The sequence below is a fragment of the Pteronotus mesoamericanus genome, unplaced genomic scaffold (assembly GCF_021234165.1).
Source record: "Pteronotus mesoamericanus isolate MK-2021 breed Mesoamerican mustached bat unplaced genomic scaffold, CSHL_Meso_final scaffold_85, whole genome shotgun sequence".
NCBI classification, from domain to species: Eukaryota; Metazoa; Chordata; class Mammalia; order Chiroptera; family Mormoopidae; genus Pteronotus; species Pteronotus mesoamericanus.
Genome location: NW_026555329.1, coordinates 69,188,368 through 69,207,116, shown reverse-complemented (window position 1 = coordinate 69,207,116; position 18,749 = coordinate 69,188,368). Strand labels below are relative to the sequence as shown.

The window sequence follows — 18,749 nt, the reverse complement described above, 5'->3', positions numbered from 1 at the left end:
TTTTTAGGAAAAGCAATTTTAAACCATAAAAACCTAATTCTAAATTCTCATCCCTGACATCCAGAAGTATATTAACCTAGCTACTCATGTTTCTAGTGGTAGATCTGAGGAAAGAGACATTATATCTAGAAAGCCATCTATTTTCTGTCTATTCCTAAACTAGGGAAAGGGTGTGGCGGGCATTTGAACAAAGGGGTAAAGGGAACTTTTTCTTTCTTAATAAAAGTATATTTGAGCTAAACTGACACATATGCTGACACATATGAGCAAGATCTCAAATTCTCTGAGGGGAACCTTTCTATTATGGGTCTACTATGTGCCAGGCACTGAGTTAATAAACATTTCCCTGTAGTCATAATTTAATCATTGGTTATCTGAAATTATAGCAGCATCAGCAACAATGCCGTAATATTTATCGGGGGCTTGTTATGTTGCAAGCAAGGAGCTAATCCATTTAGATGTATTAGCACACTTACAAAGCACACAATTTTACCCCATAGATTCTCAGATCATATACAGAAATGAGGCTCAGCAGAGGTTCCCGAGTGCACAGTGAACCCTGGTGGATTGACTGGACTCGAGGCTCTTTTGGCACAGTGGGTAAGTGCTGCAACCCTACCTGCTCAGAGCTGCCATGGGCCACAGCAGGCTAAGAGGTCCTGATCTACAACTGATTTCTAGGGCCACTACTCATCTTAAGAGCTTCAAAGCAGCAAACAAACAAACAAAAAAGCAGCTTTTGATCACTACTGCCAGTGGGCCCTGCTTATAAAATCAATGCACTTTAGGGCCTCAGGGGGTGGGGCTTGGGCAAAAATCAACTGTTCTGAGGTTCTGAAGACCAGAGTTCTCAAAAGTCCCCACATTTGTCAAAGGAAGCAGCAGGTCTAGAACAGAAGTCACCACAGTTCCTAAGAACATCTAACCTGGACTAAAGTGTTTCAACTCATTTCCACAATCACCACATTTAAGATATCAAGTCATATAGTACCTATAACAGGCAAACAATTCTACCCAGGACTTCAGTTAAAACTTTTCAGAGACCTAGAGATCCCATGGAACTATTTATTCCTGCAGGAATGTATACATTCATTCATTCACTCAATGAAAGCCTGAAGGCCGTATTAAGCATTATCATCAAAACACACTTCTAATGCACTCTATAAACAGAATGCTTCCCCCAAGTAAGTTTTAAAGCAATTGTGGCTTTACTATGAGTGCATGTCCACTACAGAGTACTTATGAAATGTCAGACATGTTAAAAACATGATCTTCCTCAATCATGAAATCTATGAGGTAAGAGTTACAACCTGAATTTTAGGGATGACGACAGTGCATTAGTGGTGCTTAGAAATGAGCCTAGAGGCGCGCGGGGGAGCAGAAGCGAATGAGATATCTCTGAACATTCCCCTCATTTTCGCTGCGAACCTTAAAATGCTCTAAGGAACAGTCTTCATAAAGACATGCAACAAGCCTAAGTTCTTATAATTATAGCATAACGGCCCCCGTGACCTTGGAGCCCCGACTCTTCCCCATGACACTCCATCCTCACCAAAAGCGTAAAACGGCTGATGAGTGTGGCTGTGGGTGGCAATAAGTGGACTTTATTTCATTTTCTGTGAAATAAAGATTTCATTGGCAAATTGTAAAACATGTTAACAGATTGGTCATTTTTTTAAAAATTCACGAGGCCACTGGAATATTAGTCAACATGCTGATCAAGTAATATGATGACAATACCATCTCTCTGAATACATCACCCAAACTGCCCAAGAGTCAGGGAGAATATTGAATATTGGGTCCCTACATTAGTAACTCAACGGAGGGACTCAATTTGTAGATTTGACACCGATGCTAATGAAGTTTATAAAAATCTGTGTAAACCAGAACAGAATATCAAGCTGATATACCACAGAAAGATGTCTACAAATGCACTGGTTTCACTGGTTTTAACACCAATATGACAGAGGGATAGTTTTATACCAAAGTATGAAATACGCTAAGCCAAGTAATTCTTTTGAGGTACTTACTTGTCCTAAAATTCAATGACTGGCCTCGTGCAAGAAAATATTGACTGATCAGGAACTAACTAACCAGCATCCTTAAAACCCTAATATCTTAGGATCATTGTTCTTTTCCTCCACATCAGCAAAGTCTCCTCTATTATTACCTCTCAACATCGTCAGTCCATTCCTAGCCATGTCTTCTCCCTTTCCTCCTTTTCAAGAAAAGGCTTGCTTTGGTCCCATGCTCCATGTATAATCTTATTTCCCTTTCGTCTTTAGGTTCCAAACTTCAAAAAACAGCCTCCACATGTATTGCTTCCTTTACTATAAACCTTTACCATCACATTTTTTCTTGATTTCTCTCTCAAGCTCCATTTGCTGACTTGGAATCATATATTTCACTGACACAGTCACGAATTTACTGATAAAATCAACCATAAATTCTGAAGCCTAAATCATCCTCCCATAAAAATCAGTAACTCCTTCTGTCTTTTTTGTTTGTTCGGAGTGTTTTACTCTCACTGCTCTCCAGATTTAAAACTTCAGAACCACCTTTTGGTACATTCCTTTATCCTTTGTATCCATACAAGAGTTAGTCCCCAAGTCTATTAATCATTCTTCCTCGGCTCAATTCCTTTGCCCCTTCCTGTGTGTTCTGATAGCAACCCACTTAGTTCAACTCGTACAGTTTTTCCTACTTAATGCTCTGCTTCTCATCTCTTACTTGTCTAGCCTTTCCCACACACTATCAAACCCGGATGCTGCTATCAACATAGGGCAACTCATGATGGACAAACCTCTGATTTCAATGTGTATTTCCAATCATATCATACTCCCCTGACAAGGACCCCAACACTCCAATCAAAATAACCTACTTTACTCTTCCATGAATATTCCTGGGCCTTCTCACTTCCACAATGCCTCACCTAAATAAGTCTCTCTCCTAAATAAGTCCTAACAAATCCTTCCAAAAACAATTCCACTCTTTTCTCTTCAATGGCTCCTTCGCAGGCAACTCAGGGCCAGCTGTCGCTTTTCCTGAACTCCCATCATTCTGTAGATATTTACCAAAAACTGCCTAATACTAGTATTTAATGAAAAAAATGCCTGAACACCCCAACTTAAATGCTATAATCCTGAAAGCATTATATTTCTTTCTTCCCACCACAGTCATGCAACATACCAGAGAATAAAAAGTGACTCACTGATTTTTAAACACTGTGTGATAAGAAGCCTTGATGTATATGTTATAATACACAAATTACAGAGAGTCTCCAAAATAGAATAAGCCCTATAAATGAGTCCTCAGCACAAAAATCTATAAAAGAAATGAAATAAAAAAGGGATACGTGTCATTTTAATCATAACCTTGGCAATGTTTATTTCCTTGATGTATTTTGCTTCTTTGCCTCAATACCATACACCATCAGTTGGAAAACACTGCTTTAAAACAGGTAAAGTTGTATCTTGACACCGCAACTGGTAAAAGTGCATTTTTAAATATCTCAAAGGACAAATAGTCTCCTATTTCTAAGATGTTTTAAATTTGATTGAATTAGGCTAAATCTTCTATTACAAAGTCTTGACACAAACATCAGAGGTCCAGTATTAAACTATAACCACACAACTTCTTGGTGATTCTACATCATTGTGGATAGTGTTCTGCATCTTCTCACTTGTACTTCAATCTCGCAAGCACTCACCTATGAGGGTCTGGGGAAAATCATTCAAGATTGGAATTCTGGGGCAAAGGGCATTACACATAATATCAAGTACCTCCTGCCCACAGAAAATCTGTGGAAGATAATCCTGTGTTCTTGCTGGCTCCAAATTCCCTCATGTCTCAGACACTCATTTCTTTTCTCTTTTTAATTACCAGAAATTGCTATTTCTTATTGATCAAGAGTTCAAAAAATAAAAGTCAAAGTTTATGAGTGTTTTAAAGTTTAACTTAAAAGGCATTAATTTGTAAAACTAAGGACAAGAAATATGAAAACATGGTTGGAAAGCACCTGAAAAACCCATATATCCCAGTGAGATCATGGTCCACTATATTTTTTTTTTTGAGCACTTGCTACGTTGGATGGTTCTCTGATTGAAATAAAATATAATGCTTAAAAAAAGGACAAATTAGGGTGATCAGGCATCTCTTCTGATACAATATTTAATTAGTTGCTAAGATGCTAGTTCAAAATCTCATGATGTATAAAGCAGGACCATGATTCTGAGATTTATAATTTGATATAACATTGGTAACGTCACTGAATACATTTGTCATTTACCATTTCATCCTCTTTAACACATTTGTCATTTATCATTTCATCCTCTTTTACACACTGCCTGTGGCTGCTTGTGGTTATACTCACAGAGTCCCCTAAAAGTAAATACGGGAATTATGGGCTTAAAATGAACACATCTCCTGCTTTCAGCTTCTCTGTTTATCCAGATAGCTACTCACTGACACATCCAGATCCTTCTAGGTATTTAATGGGTTGATCCCTTATAGTAACTTCCCAGCTTACAAAATCCTCTCCTTATCCAAGAACTGGCCCCCAACCACATGGTGGGCTCTAGTAGCCATACTTCTACCCACCCTCTTGGCCAGACCCTGTTCTACCAGGGGGGTCAGCCACCTCTCAACTGGCCAATCATATTCCCTTCCCCAGGAAGGTGTTAGTGGAATGCAGTCTCTGCTGGTCAACGTAGGTGAGGAGATGTAGGTTCTTTGAGGCAACTGCCTTTCACTATGTGGATGAAAAATCAAAGAAAGCCAGTCTACACACAGAGAATGAACTCTATGAACTATATGAGCAGAGAGACAGAGAAATGGGAGACCCACACAAGAGAAATTGAAAGGTTACAACCTGTCTTCCATAGCTTTAAATGTTTCAAATCCAATTGCAGATAAGGTGTTAGATGTTCTACGCTTTGGTTCCAAAGTATATCCATACAGCTTTCAATGCATTTTCCTTAGTTTTCTGTATGATAGCTTGAATAGGTTTTTGTTTCTTCACTGAGAACTACAGATAAATGAATACATACTAATATGCATCTAATGACATGTATACACAGATAGTACTGTTTGTCCACAATAATGGTATCTCATGATAACAAGAGAGGTAGAAACAAATTCTCCTGCCTACTAACTTCACATGTTCAATGATTTATAGCAAAGCTACACTGCATTTATCCCTCTTGATGAACCTGAAAATTAAATTGTTTTTATGTTAGGAGCAATAAGGTGAAAAAAATCAGCTTGAGCTCCCAAAATGAACTAAGACTCAATGTCTCTTATGCAAAATATCTTCAATGGGCCTTCACTCAATGCTGTAAATTTTGATAATTTGTTCTTTTAAAATGAAGATGTCCAGGAGCTGTGTTTCAGGCACAGCAGAGTAGCTCCCATTAAACTAACCCTCATATTGCAAATAACTTTAAAAGCTGAAGAAACATGTACAAAAATAAAAACCTGAAGGTCTTAGAGCTGAACCAAATTAAACAGAAACTGGAGGCTACGATCCAAGAAAGGATCCAAGAAAGGAACACAGGTGAGTTCCTCTGGCCTTTTCCCCAGAATGCACTTCACCATTTCCATGGCGCAAGGGCAGGACCTAAGCAGAAGCTACAGTCTCACCAGATGGAGGAGGCAAGGCAGATACAGGGATGCCAGGATGCCAAGAATTTGAGAGGAGAATTCCAGAGAGGGGTGAGGAGCAAAATCAGTGATATATAACCAAAGTGCCACCTCGATCCCAGAAAATATTACAACAGAGAGATTGGAACAACATAACAGCATTTTTAAATTACTAAAAATGATGAGATTTCCCCCACTGAGCCGCCAGTGAATGAAATATTAATGACAAAGAAAAAAAACAGAAAAAGTTATTTTCTGAATATAGCAGTCTCATTTCCTCACTGTATAAAGACTAAAATATTCTGCAGTAAGGATACTAAAAGAAATATAAACAATCATTTTGGAAATACAATGGCCACCTGCTTAATTATACTTATTATTAATGGCAATTATATCATTAAAACCACTAGCAGTGTGGTCTCATGAATAGTCCTCACTTGAGTGTTCAAAGTAAAATAAACCCAAAACTCCAAGACTGCACATGCACTTCGTTGTCCTGCATCAAATACCTTCCAAATGAAGCCGAGATCAAACTGCTACTGTTTCGCTTTCCCCTACTACCTCAACGGGAGAGCTCTGAACAAAGAAAACCCAGTTTTTATAGCTTTCAAAAGAAAGTCTTCATTTATTATAAATAAACATATATTTATTCAATGCATAAAATATGCAAGGTATTGTACTAGAAATACAAGCAAGACTTTAAAAAAATCCTTCCTTAATATCAAAACAAGTGAATTCTGCTACATGTAAATAAAATATTTTAAGTGAATTGAAAGCCAAATCAACCAGTCAGTCAATCCTCCCCTCAAGGTGTCGCGTGTGATGAAGACACCGTGAATGGCTACAGTGCACAGGAGAGAGTGAGCAGCAGGACAAAGCAGCAGCTGTGAGCATGTGAAGAAGGGCAAAGCTGCTCCTCACTAGGACAATGAAATAAATGTTTCAGGAGCCTGACACTACAGGACATACATATAACCTTAAAAGGTGTAAACGGCCAAAAGAAAACTGACAGAAGAACAGAACAAATAAGTAGTGGTAGGGAAATTTAGGGTATCATTCATGAACAGCAAACAGCTCAGGTAACGCAAAAATGATGACTGAGAGGGAAGCCTGGGAAGGCAATCAATGGAAAAACATATTGGGTCCTTCACCACCGCACTCAGACAATGAGGTCAAATACAAAATGACAAGGCAATAGCAGGTTTTGAATAAGTAAATAAAATGTTGACAAATATACTTTAAAGTATCTACTGGCATATAAAACAATAGATTAGAAGGCAAAGGGGTGGGGATAAAATAAATGATTAAGGGAAATACTATAAAGGAAGGGGACAAGAAGAGAAAATCTACCAAGACAGTTCAAGAAAGGAAAAGATGATTTTAAACTTTAAACTAAAGTAGCATGAGTAAGATTGTACATTATGGGATACATCTGAGGTTCAATGCAGAGGAAAAACATAAACAAAATTTAACCAGTTATCCCATAAAGGAAATAACAGGAGAAATAAAAAATGGCTAAAACACTGCACCTCTGAAAACACTAACAAACTGTGGTTCCAGGAACAATACTCAGGAGTGTGAGAAGCACAGGTTTGATAGGGACAGGGACACTGAATTTACTTTGGAATGTGCTCACTTGTGAAGCGCACAATATTCATATTCGTGTACACCCTCAAATACATAATTGTGAATGGGGAAATGACACCGATGAGATTCCCATGATCTATATGTTAACTAACTTTCATTGAGACTGTTAAGTGTATGTTCATTGGGTCTCTGAAGGATACTGTGAAGGACATCTATCTTTGAATGCTTCTAATTTGATTTTATCCCATAATATTTTTAAAACAGCTTTGTGAGGTATAATACCATAAAATGCGCCCACTGTAGTGTCCAGTTTCCCAAGTGTAGGTAATGCAAGCGGCAGAGTAGCCACCGACACAATCACTGTGGAACATTTCTACACGGCAGAGTCCCCTGATGACGTCAGCTGCAGGTTCTTCAGGCTTTTATTACACTGGGAGAATTCCTTTCCAACCCTACTTTGCTGAAGGTTTTTGTCTTTGTTTTGTAATCACCAGTGGATGTTACCTGGATATTGAAATGATTATGCGGGTTTGGTCCTCTATTCTATTAAGATGGTGTAGTACATTAATTGATTACTGATAAATCCCACCTAACAATACTACATAATACAGCTTACATGCTGATGGATTCCATTTGATAATATTCTGTTCAAGATTTGTCCACCAGTGTTCATGAGGGATATCACTCTGTTTCCTGTGCTTTCACTTTTTATCAGGGAAAATAATGGTTTTATTTTTGGCTTATTTCAATTCTGCCAGTGTTTACCAGCCTCAGAGAATGTATGGGAAACATCTCATCGCTACTTTCTGAGTCTGCAAAGCACTGGTATTGTTTCTTCTTTAAATGTTTGACAAAACATTTGCATGGCTTACATATAGGTAGGATTGTTCTTACAGGACAATTCAGATTTTCTATTTCTTGATTAGGTTTGGTATTCCGTGCCTTTCTAGGAAGTCGTCCATTTCATCTAAGTTATCTAATTGGTTGACATACAGTTGTGCATAATAAACTGTTTAAAATCTTTTTAATGTCTGTAGTGTCTATAGTAATATCTTCTTCTCTCATTCCTGGTTTTTAATTGCTCAGTCTAGCTAGAGAGTTATCAATTTTTGATCTTTTCAGAAAACCACCTTTTGGTTTCATTACTTTTTGTGTTGTTTCTCTGATTCTTCTTTGATTTTCACTTTGATCTTTATCATTTCTTTCCCTCTGCTTGCTTTGGGTTTGATTTTTTTTTTTTCTCCCATTTTTCTAGCTCCAGGTGGAAACTTAATTGTTGATTTTAGGTCTTTCTTCATACATTCAATATGCACTTAGAAGTTTGTTATTTCCAAATATTTGAGAAATTCCAAATTTTCTTCCTGTTTTTATTTAATTGTTGTGATTGGAGGGCATACTTTGTGTTATTTAAATTCTTTTAAATTATTGAGACCTACATGGTCTAACATGCAGCCTACCATAGAGAACATTCCATGTGAACACGAAACAACCGGTATTCTGATGGTGTCAGGTGGAGCGTGCCATATATGCCACTTTCAGTCAAGGCCCCTGATAGTGTTGTTCAAGTCCTGAATGTTTTCTGTCCAGTTTTTCTATTAATTTTTGACAAAAATACCGAAATCAACAATAACGGTTTTATTTTCAGCTTATTTCAATCCTGTCAGTGTTTCTTCCATGTGTTTTAGATCTTGTAATGTTTGATGGTTTATTTCTGACTCACCCACAGAAGAAAAAAAAAGGCAACTAAGAGACACCATGCTGAGGCAGACACAGAAGTGGTCGTGATGCCCAAAGGCTCATTCCTCACTGCAGCTTCACAATAGCATCTGCGCACCTTACTCAAGCATATGTTAAAGTTCATTCCACCTACTAACATCGCTTTCTCTCTCTTTGTCATAACAGTTGACCAACCAGCACCATGGTTTTCTCACACAAAATCTTCAGCCACTGGTGTTACAGTCTTACCGCTAAGACTCCTACGTTTTATCACAATGTCTTAGTGACCCCTTTAACCATAGCACTGTTTTTCTCTGTCCCCTCCATTCCAACAACCTCTCCTCTATTTATTTCTCTTTGACATTCCTTCTCCTTTGGAAATACCATCTTGAAAGGCTCCCACTCTGACTTCTCTTTGACCACAATGTTTTATCTTTTCTCAACAAATACATGCCCCTTCCTTTTGTCAGTGCTAAAATTCTAGAAAGATTCTTAAGTCTACACTTAAGAATCGCTTGAGAATTACTTTAAAATAAAGATACATGCCCCCCACTTGAGAACTCCAAGATGAGAAGACAATATTGCAACGTAGAACGTCTGTGTGAGAAATTGGTTCTATCACTTATAAACTGCGCGACATTGGCCAAGTGACTTACTCTCACTGAGCCTTATTTCCCTCATCTATGAAATAAGCATAACAGAACCTACTTCATATAATATGAGAATAACACAAAAAAATGTTTCGCATTTAACAGACCATTATTATCTATGAGAATGAGGATCTGTTGGTGTTCTTTTCTTAATGCACCCCAAGAACCAAATTACTACCACATTACCTCCCTGTGCCTTAGAACCTGGCCTTCCACATCTCTAAAACAGGAATGATCGTATTACCTGGCCCACCATCGGGAGTAAATGAGCAAATGCTGCAAATCACCTACAACGCTGCTCTGAGCATAGAAAGCACTTTATAAGTGTTATTACATAAATAAATAAAATTATTTCTATCTCTAATTATCTTCTCACTGCTATCATTCTTCTCCTCCTTTTTTCCTCTCCCCTTTCTCTCTACATTAAAGACCCCAACCACTACAGCCAGGCTTCTGCTAATAGTCAGTCTCTAAACTTTTGGAATGTTTTCTTTCACTTCAGTGAGTGTGACTGCCATATTTTCCTTCCTATTGCATACCTAAGAGCCTTACCATTTCCTCTTCTAAGTATTCTCATTCCTATATTCATCCCTCGAAATCTGACCCCCATTAGCTTTCATGTAGCATATTACAACAGTCTGTCGGCTGGCTGTCCTGCACTCATACTTCTCATGCCCGTCTATCCCATGACCTGCTACCAGATCAAGCTCACTAATGCCGAGTTCAAGGTCATCATTCTTCCACTCAGACCCTTCAGCAGCTTCCTCCTTGCCAGATAAAAAAACCTCTACCTTCCTCCCTGTTAGGCAGCACCATCCGCAGTCCCACGTGACTTCTGAAGCCTTAGTTTCTATTTGTTGTTTTCAAATAATTATCATCTGATTAAACTAGAGCATTCCTATTCCCTACGTAAGTCCCAGGGTTTTCGTTCTCAGACACAGTTTCATGTCTGAATTTATCCTTTTTCCCTCTAGCTTGTAATTACCTCTTCCATCTATCAGAAACAGGGGAATGAAATCAAGAAAGTGAATTTAAGCATCACTTGACTGATCTGAACAAACTATACGTGCTCCATTCAGATGTCACGAAACAGAGTCTGCACGCCTGAGGGAGCTGCCAGCCCCACGCATAGGAAGCAGAGGCAGGTGCGACGCCCATGAGGTTCTGTCTTCTCGCGGAGGTGTGATCTCTGTCTTTTTCTGTTGAAAGTTCTTTCACAGTGTTTTCTTATGTCACTTAGCCTTTGTCTGCTGATGACAACTAGAAGCCTGTTTCTTCACAGTATGCATAAAAGTGTAACAAAAGTTGCTGGGTAGGGTGGACCTCTACTACCCTCCTCACTGCCTGGAGTTCAGTGTCCCACCAGGAGGCTGACACACAAATTGAGGCTATCAAACCACCAATGACCACATCTTGAAAGGACACTTGACTTTTTTCTGGTTTTCACATCTTTACCATACTCATTTTAGATCAACACCAGACATTAATAAGTCATATCTCATTTACATAAGCAAAGGAGGAAAAGGGTATATATGTGAAGACTATAAAAAACATTTCCAATTAATCTAGCTCATATTTCACCGTTACATGTATAAATATATATACATTTGTTCATATAAACATGTGTATGTATATGTGTATGTGTATATATGTGAAGAACAGACATGAATGAGCACACCGTGTGGTCAGGTCATGGCCCTATCTGTTAGCTATGATATCTCACTCTCATTAAAACCCACAGAGCCGTTTCCACTCCTCAAGGATTTTACCTTGCAGTTAATTGCCTTCTCTCATGCTTCTCAGTCCAGGCCATGTTTTTTCTTGTATCTCTGTGAACATGCAACACAGGGCCCTGAGCAAAGTAGGTGTTCCTAGCAGGTTACCTAAATTGAAAGTAAGATGCTCTCAAGGATGGTTACCTACTGATTTTTACATTCGCACGTGGGCTCCGTGGAACAGAGCGACACCCCCCTGGTGAAACGTGAAGCTTTCTGAGGGACATTAATTTACTCACGGTGCAGGACTACCATTTATTAAATTTCTGCTCCAATGAGATAAGTGCCACCCTAATGACTTGAAAGAGTTAATGCATCTTGGAAAAGACTCAAATTACTCTCTAAAGACAGTTTATTCAATTAAGTGCCTACAACCCAGAATTTTCAATTAGCACTTTGGTTGCTGAAGACTTCTTCATACTGGTTATCTGCAATCTGCAAACACTGACACGCCTACACAAACAATGTTTGCTTATAATTAATTCAAAATGGAATTTGTAGGAATAACAAGTGCCAGTTCAGATCCAATTAACATTTATTTTGTACCTACTGGGTACCAGGTTCTGGGTTAAGTTATTAGGGTTTGAGGGGAACACTGTAAAGACTGGGAGAAAACAGGGTCTGGAGGCACTGAGGATACAAAGCACAAGGATACAGGGACAAAAAAAGTGGCTCCTTTTTTTTAAGGAGTCCACAAAGAAGCTCTTAACTGAGTTCTTCTAAGGCTCTTCAGAATGTGGTTTCAGGCTATCTAATCACATCTTACACTCTTCTGTATGAATCGTGCAGATGAGAAAGTCAGTAAGGTTGTGTTATGAATACATGCATGTTATCCCTCTCCCGAATCATCTTCCCACGTGCCTCCCAGCCCTCCTTAAGGAACCAGATCAGCTCCAACCACATGCACAAAACCTTCTCGGACTGATCTAAAGTCATCCTTTAATGTTTACAGGCCCAAAGATGATTAGCTGGATTTGTCAATTAATCATACATTGCTATATATTTAACTTTTCCTGTATTTATCTCTTGAACTCTCAACAGTACAAAAAAGACATTTTGTCCAACACTCCCCTGTATTACCAAAAATTCATCTCACACTGAAATAACTTAAGTAAAATACTTTACAACTGAAGCAGCACCTTAATACCAGTCATTTCTAGATTTTGTTAACTTTTATATCTATAAGATTTTATCTATCGCGTAAGCAAAATTATTCTAAGGAAACTATGTGTGTGTGTGTGTGCACTCATGTGCATGCACATATACACACACAAATACATATGCATCAACATCATCATCATCACCATCATCATATGAGGTCTGTCTGGAAAAAATCCAGCCATTGTTAATATGACAATGGTTCCTGTGACATCAATATAACCTGGCAGCCAAGGAGAGTGAACTGGAATACACATGCATGACCAATGATGACTTCACTGTACTAGCCAGTGGGGGCGGTAGATGCCATTCAGTGAGCATGTGTGCTGTGTGGCCATCTCACTGAAAATGACTGGGTGAGCAGGTCAATGAATCTGCATCTAATTTTGCGTTAAGCTTGAACATTCCCCCACAGAAACCATTTGGACGGTTCAGAAGAACACAGCTATGGGCAACTGGTGATTGGCAGCTTCATGACGACAACACACCCGTTCATGCAACAAGTCTTGTGCAGAGTTGTTTGGCAAAACATCAAATCACCCAGGTAACTCAGCCCCTCTACAGCCCAGGTTTGGTGCCCTGTGACTTCTGGCTTTTGCCAAAACTAAAATCACCTTTGAAAGGAAAGAGATTTCACTCTCGATGAAATTCAGGATAACACAACGGGGCAACTGATGGCAACCGGGAGAATTGTGTGAGGCCCAAGGTGCCTGCTTTGAAGGGGACCAAGGCATCACTGTCGTATGTACAATGGTTTTTGTATCTTGTATCTTCTTCAATAAATGTCTCTATTTTTCATATTACATGGCGGGATATCTTCTGAGCAGACCTTGTCTATACTTGAGCAACATACTAAACTCATGTTTAAAAAAAAACCCTACATGTTGACAGCTTGGTTAAGCCAGAAGTAATCCTATTTTATCAGTTTTGTTCCCCCCCCCAAAAAAATATCCAAATCTAATATAGGTCTGTGATTATTATACACCATTTCTACTAAAATGGTACATGTTAATTCAAAACTTGAGATTAAACTATTTCACTTATCTACTACACTTAAGGTTAGCCTACAATTTAAAGGTTAAAAAAATTAACAGTACTGCTGGTTTAAGTACATTGATAGTAAACATAGAAACTCCAGAGTTCAAAACTGGAATACTATTTCATTGATATTTGTGGCACCAGATTTAATTTTTTTGTTTTTTGTTTTAATCCTCACCCAAGGAAATTTTTTCATTGCTTTATAGAGAGAGAGAAAGGGAGAGAAAAATCAATGTGAGAGAGAAGCAACAATTGGTTGCCTCCCGTAAGTGCCCAAACTGGGGACCAAACCTGCAACCTTTGGGTTACGGGACAGCACTCCAACGTACTGAGCCACACTGGCCAGGGCCAGATTTAATTCTTTTAGATCAGTTTTCCTAGTTAACTTTACTTTTCCCCAAATACTTCTTTGTTTAATTTTGATCTTTTATTTAAAAGCAATATATGATCATAAAAATTTCAAATACAGAAACACAAAGATTCAAATATTATTTTTTAAATTTTTATTGATTAGAAAGAGAGAGAGGAAAGGATAGAGAGCAAAAGAGAGAAACATTGATGCATTTTTCCACAACACTGATCCATATGCAATGAATGCATATTTGTACATTCACTGGTTGATCCTTGTATGTGCCCTAACCAGGGATTGAACCCGCAACCTTGTCATATCAAGATGATGCTCTAACCCACTGAACTACCCAGCCTGTTGTATGTAATATACAGGGTCCTAAAAAATTAAGGACTGCTTGAGTGTGCTTGGTAGGGTAATAATATAGGTGTAATAATTTATAGTTTTAACTTGAACATTTTACCTAAAATGTCATACTGTATACTTGAGTGTGATATTGTTATGTCACAGAATTACATGCTTATGTTTTTGGAATAAAAGATTTTGTAATAAAAGGGATGTTATTTGTGCCAGACCCTGTATTTTACTGAGATGTCTTTATAGATACTTCATTATCTTCTCTTATCATTCTTGTAAATGCTAATAAGCAGCATGCTGCACAAAGTACCTAAGAAATGCCTCTTATATGCATCCATCAGAGAGCCTGATTCTACCAACAAGTAGGGAAAAAACCTGCCAGATTGGCAGCATATGGTCCAGTTGGATTCTTTTGGCCTTCAACTATTTACGCCGCCATTTTCCACACATCACACCACAATTTGTTAATCAGTGACAACCAACGCCAACCGGTTCCAACACAGTTAATTCCTCCCTTCTGCCCTCATGACCCAAGGACCAAGTCTAAACAGCTGAAATGCCAATGAGTTTAGAAAGAAGTTGCATACCGGAATCATTTCTCTCACCAAAATCCACATCTTTTAACTCTCAAAAAGACAACCACATCCAATAGAGTGATGCAATACAATGCAATGTGGCAGGACGACTAACCTGACTCCTTAATGAGTGAGAGTGGATGTTTGTAAATATGACTTCAGAGCACAAGAGGGAGGGGGAAACTGAGCCAAACTCTCTCACTTAGGGAAACTGCCACATCTCCACCTAGTAAGTATCTGTGGTGCTATTGTATCCCTCGGTAACAAGCTTATACCACAAAGCCAGTCACAGAAAAGAAAAAGACAGCATGCTATTTAAATAACAACCATGTTAACTCAGAAGCAATACAGTACAATTCAGGTACCTCTTGTTCTCTGCTAATTGCTTAAGGCATCCTGCTATGGAGAGGACAGCAACAGTAGCCAGGCCCAGTCTTCTTTAAATGCCAGCTCTTAATAGCAAACTTGAAAAAGGTCTTAATTGCATTTACCAGGAGCTCATGAACTTTAAAAGTTGTTAATCAGATTTCCATGTAAATGGAATGACGATTAAAGGTTAAGTACAGGTTTCTAAAATTTCAGAAGTTGAGAATATATTGCCCTTCACAGGGGGGGAAAAAAATCTCTATCAGCCTTGACAGGAACTAAACATCTTCATTAAAAATGCAGAAGTATCATGCTCATTTTTACATGAAGTTCTATTTTCAAATGTCAAAGTTAATCATGCACTTGACTAAAAATGTGCACTGTTCACTCTGCCAGAGAAGAAGCGCCTCAGTCTCCTTCGCTACAACAACACCTGCAGGGCTCCAGAATCGTCCGCGGCGTCCCTCAGACCCGTCCCTGCCCGAGCTGCGGGGAAACCTGGGAATTGCGGCGAAACGCCTTCCCCAGACGGATCTTAATTGCTCTCCATCTGAGGAGTAATCTGAAGCCACACGTCTTCAATCAAGTCTGCTTCATATTTATGTGGCTCAGGAGAAACACAAGGTGCTTTCTCCATAAATTTGCGGCACCTGTGTCCCTGGAGTGGCATGTTGACAAATGAACATGACATCGCCTCAAACTCCAATAAGAATTTATAATTCTTTGAAAGAATGCATTTGATCAATTATAGTGTCATCACAGTAGAAAAGCAAAACCATGTCTTTGGAGTGCACTTGACAAAATTTGCAAGTGCTTGTATTCTGCAACAGAATAAATGGCAGATCCCAAACCCCCGACTCAGGTCCTCATTCCGCCTTTAATATTCAATCTCAGATTCTCCAGCTGAAGAGGAGCTAGGTGTAGCAACCGCTGAGTACAATAACGACTAAGATGAATGGCCATGTAGTGCTCTACACAAAATAACTGCAGAACTCAAAATCAGAAAATATTTTGAGTATAATATCTAGCCAGTAAAAATAATTATTTTAAGCTCAAGATACATGCTCATGGGAGAGAAAAAAAATTCCTTCTTCAATCCTACTGTTTTTCTGCGTTGGTTCCTGATTACACTTCTAATTCTCCTTCCTGGTATTCCCTGCAGAAGCCCGAGGAGAGCGCAGTGTTCGCGCAATGCAAGTATTTGTAAAAGCAAAGCACGGGTTCCCAGTGTTACTGCCGGAGCCACAGCCGCTGCTGCTGTCAGAATCACTCCCGGTACTGGGGCCGCTGGGACTCAGGGTGGCGGCGGAACAAACCAAAGCTTGTGAGTTTCAAAGAAACCTGTAAGTGAGAGAGTACTATCCTGAAATGATTAGCCAATGTAAGGTGAAAAGAGAGGAAGCAGGGAAGGGGAGATTTTTTAAATGGTTCTTTTTGGAAAATACCTCTGCTAAATGCATGAGCTCCTTTTAGCTGCATGTGTGGTTGCCTCGCCAGGCCTAGCACAACAGGATATGCCACCTGGGAATGAGATTTCCCTTTTCCTGAGGATCAGGTTCCAGAGTGTTAGTTACATTTGGTTCAATCCACCAAGTGTCAGTAAGGCTGCTGGTCAGCAATCTGACTGAGAAAATTATCCCACATGGTAGGGTACATTCTTAGCTGTAGGTGGGCGTGCTGAGCTACCACACTTGCTTCTTACCACTGGCCCTTTGTGACCACTAGCACACAGTGAGGCAGTTGGTCAGGAGTTTTGAGATTAGTCTGTGAAACAGAAAAGTGCCTCATTTTCCTTTGCATTTCCCTGATTAAACCTCTACTAGGTCTTACTGTGGGTAAGCAGAATCAGTTCCATCTGAGTGCAGAGGAAATCCACAGGCTGGCCTCATTAGTACCCTGTTCCCAAGTAGGTTTACCCACCAAGATAATCAGGACAGGGCTTCTTCAGTAAAGACAGAATACAAAACCCCCAAGAACTGGTCTTTAAAAATAACTTCTTCCCCAGCATTACTACAACATCCACCACAGGCCACTCCAGTGCATTACAAAATCAAACATGAGTGTCTCAAAATCTTCAGTGTGTCTCAGGATCATCCCAACATCTCTGCCTGTATTCCGAGTCCTACGACCTGGAAAAACCACCTCACTTCCCTCTGCTGTATCAAATCCAACCCTTTCAAGGCTGCGCACAAACATCAGCCTTTCACTGAGGTTTCTCTTCGTTCAACAAGCGTCTGCGGGAAGGCACTGCACTAGGCGCTGCACGTGCACAGAGGCGTAGGGCAGCTTATGTCCCGAAGGGGCTCTCAGCACCGCCCAGTGGCCGTCCATTCCTTTGAACCAGAGCACTCGGTTCTCCTCTGTTGGCTTATTCAAACAATGCTGAGAATAAATTAACAACTACAAATGTCACACCAAATGTACTCATCACAAGCACTAGAGCAGAGATTCCAGCTACTGAGTTGGCTCTTCGTTCTCCATATATTCTCTGGCCTGTTTTCTGTAATTTCCTTTATTCGTTTAAACAGTATTTATAGGTGCCGTCTACGTGGTAGGTCTTACCTAAATACCTTAACTTGCCACTTTGCTGCTATGCGGAGTGATCCCGTTCTCCAAATCACCTATCGTACCCTCCATCCTGGGCTCTATGATACCCGACTGCATACTGGCGGCAGCTGCCCCCAGCAATGAGCTCCGAGAGCTTGGGAAAACACATCAAGGATCAAGTACAGGATGATTATCTGCGCTGGTCAGCGCAGCTTGTGAAGCTCCATCCACGATGCCTCTGCAGCGTCTCACACAGGAGACACTCATCAGATAGCACAGAACCTAGTTTTCTGTTACTACCCAGCCTACCAGAGAGGCGCCATCTGAAGTTTCGCCTCCTCCTGAGGATGTTCAATTATATGATTGTGTGAACGTAAATTATGATGCTATGTTCCATAAAGGCTACAGAGCTTACCATTCCTGATTCACTTTCATGAAGTGAAGATATAGTAAGTGCTGTTTTGTTGGCCTTGGTACAGCTATTCTTTTCTCTGGACCCATGAAGCCATTACTTAAACATTTTCCAGCCGCAGGCTAACCCCTCTAGAATCTTGTTACCCATAAAAATATAGTCATTTCAGGATTCAGTCACTATAACTTGCAAGCAGAAATCAGAATCATTAATGACAATGTATAGGCTGGGACGCAGATGCTTTCATTTCCTTTACATTTACTTTCAACTGAAAAGCATGTTTTTACCTGTAAATAATAGCTTCCATGGATAAAGGCAGAATACGCCCAGCCTGGATACAGAATATAACAGCAACCAAACAAATTCTGGTTTGGCCCAACATGGAAGGAAACAGATTGCTCCAATAATTACTTATAATTTATACTCTCAGAGAGAGAAGCCATTATAATCAATAATCCCCAAATTAACTAGTAACATAGGTAAATAATAAAAGTTTACGATTTAGGACATTGTGGAGAGGGAAACAGTTGCACTGCTTATGTTTCAGGGAATTCTGTTTCTTTTGCAGCTTGAAACATC

At 39.5% G+C, this 18,749-nt stretch overlaps 1 protein-coding gene across 1 annotated transcript in view; it reads right to left on the bottom strand.

Annotated features, from left to right (window-relative positions):
* The window catches only part of EXOC4 (exocyst complex component 4), a 675,497-nt gene that overhangs the window by 485,266 nt on the left and 171,482 nt on the right, over positions 1 to 18,749 (bottom strand). The window lies entirely within an intron of this gene.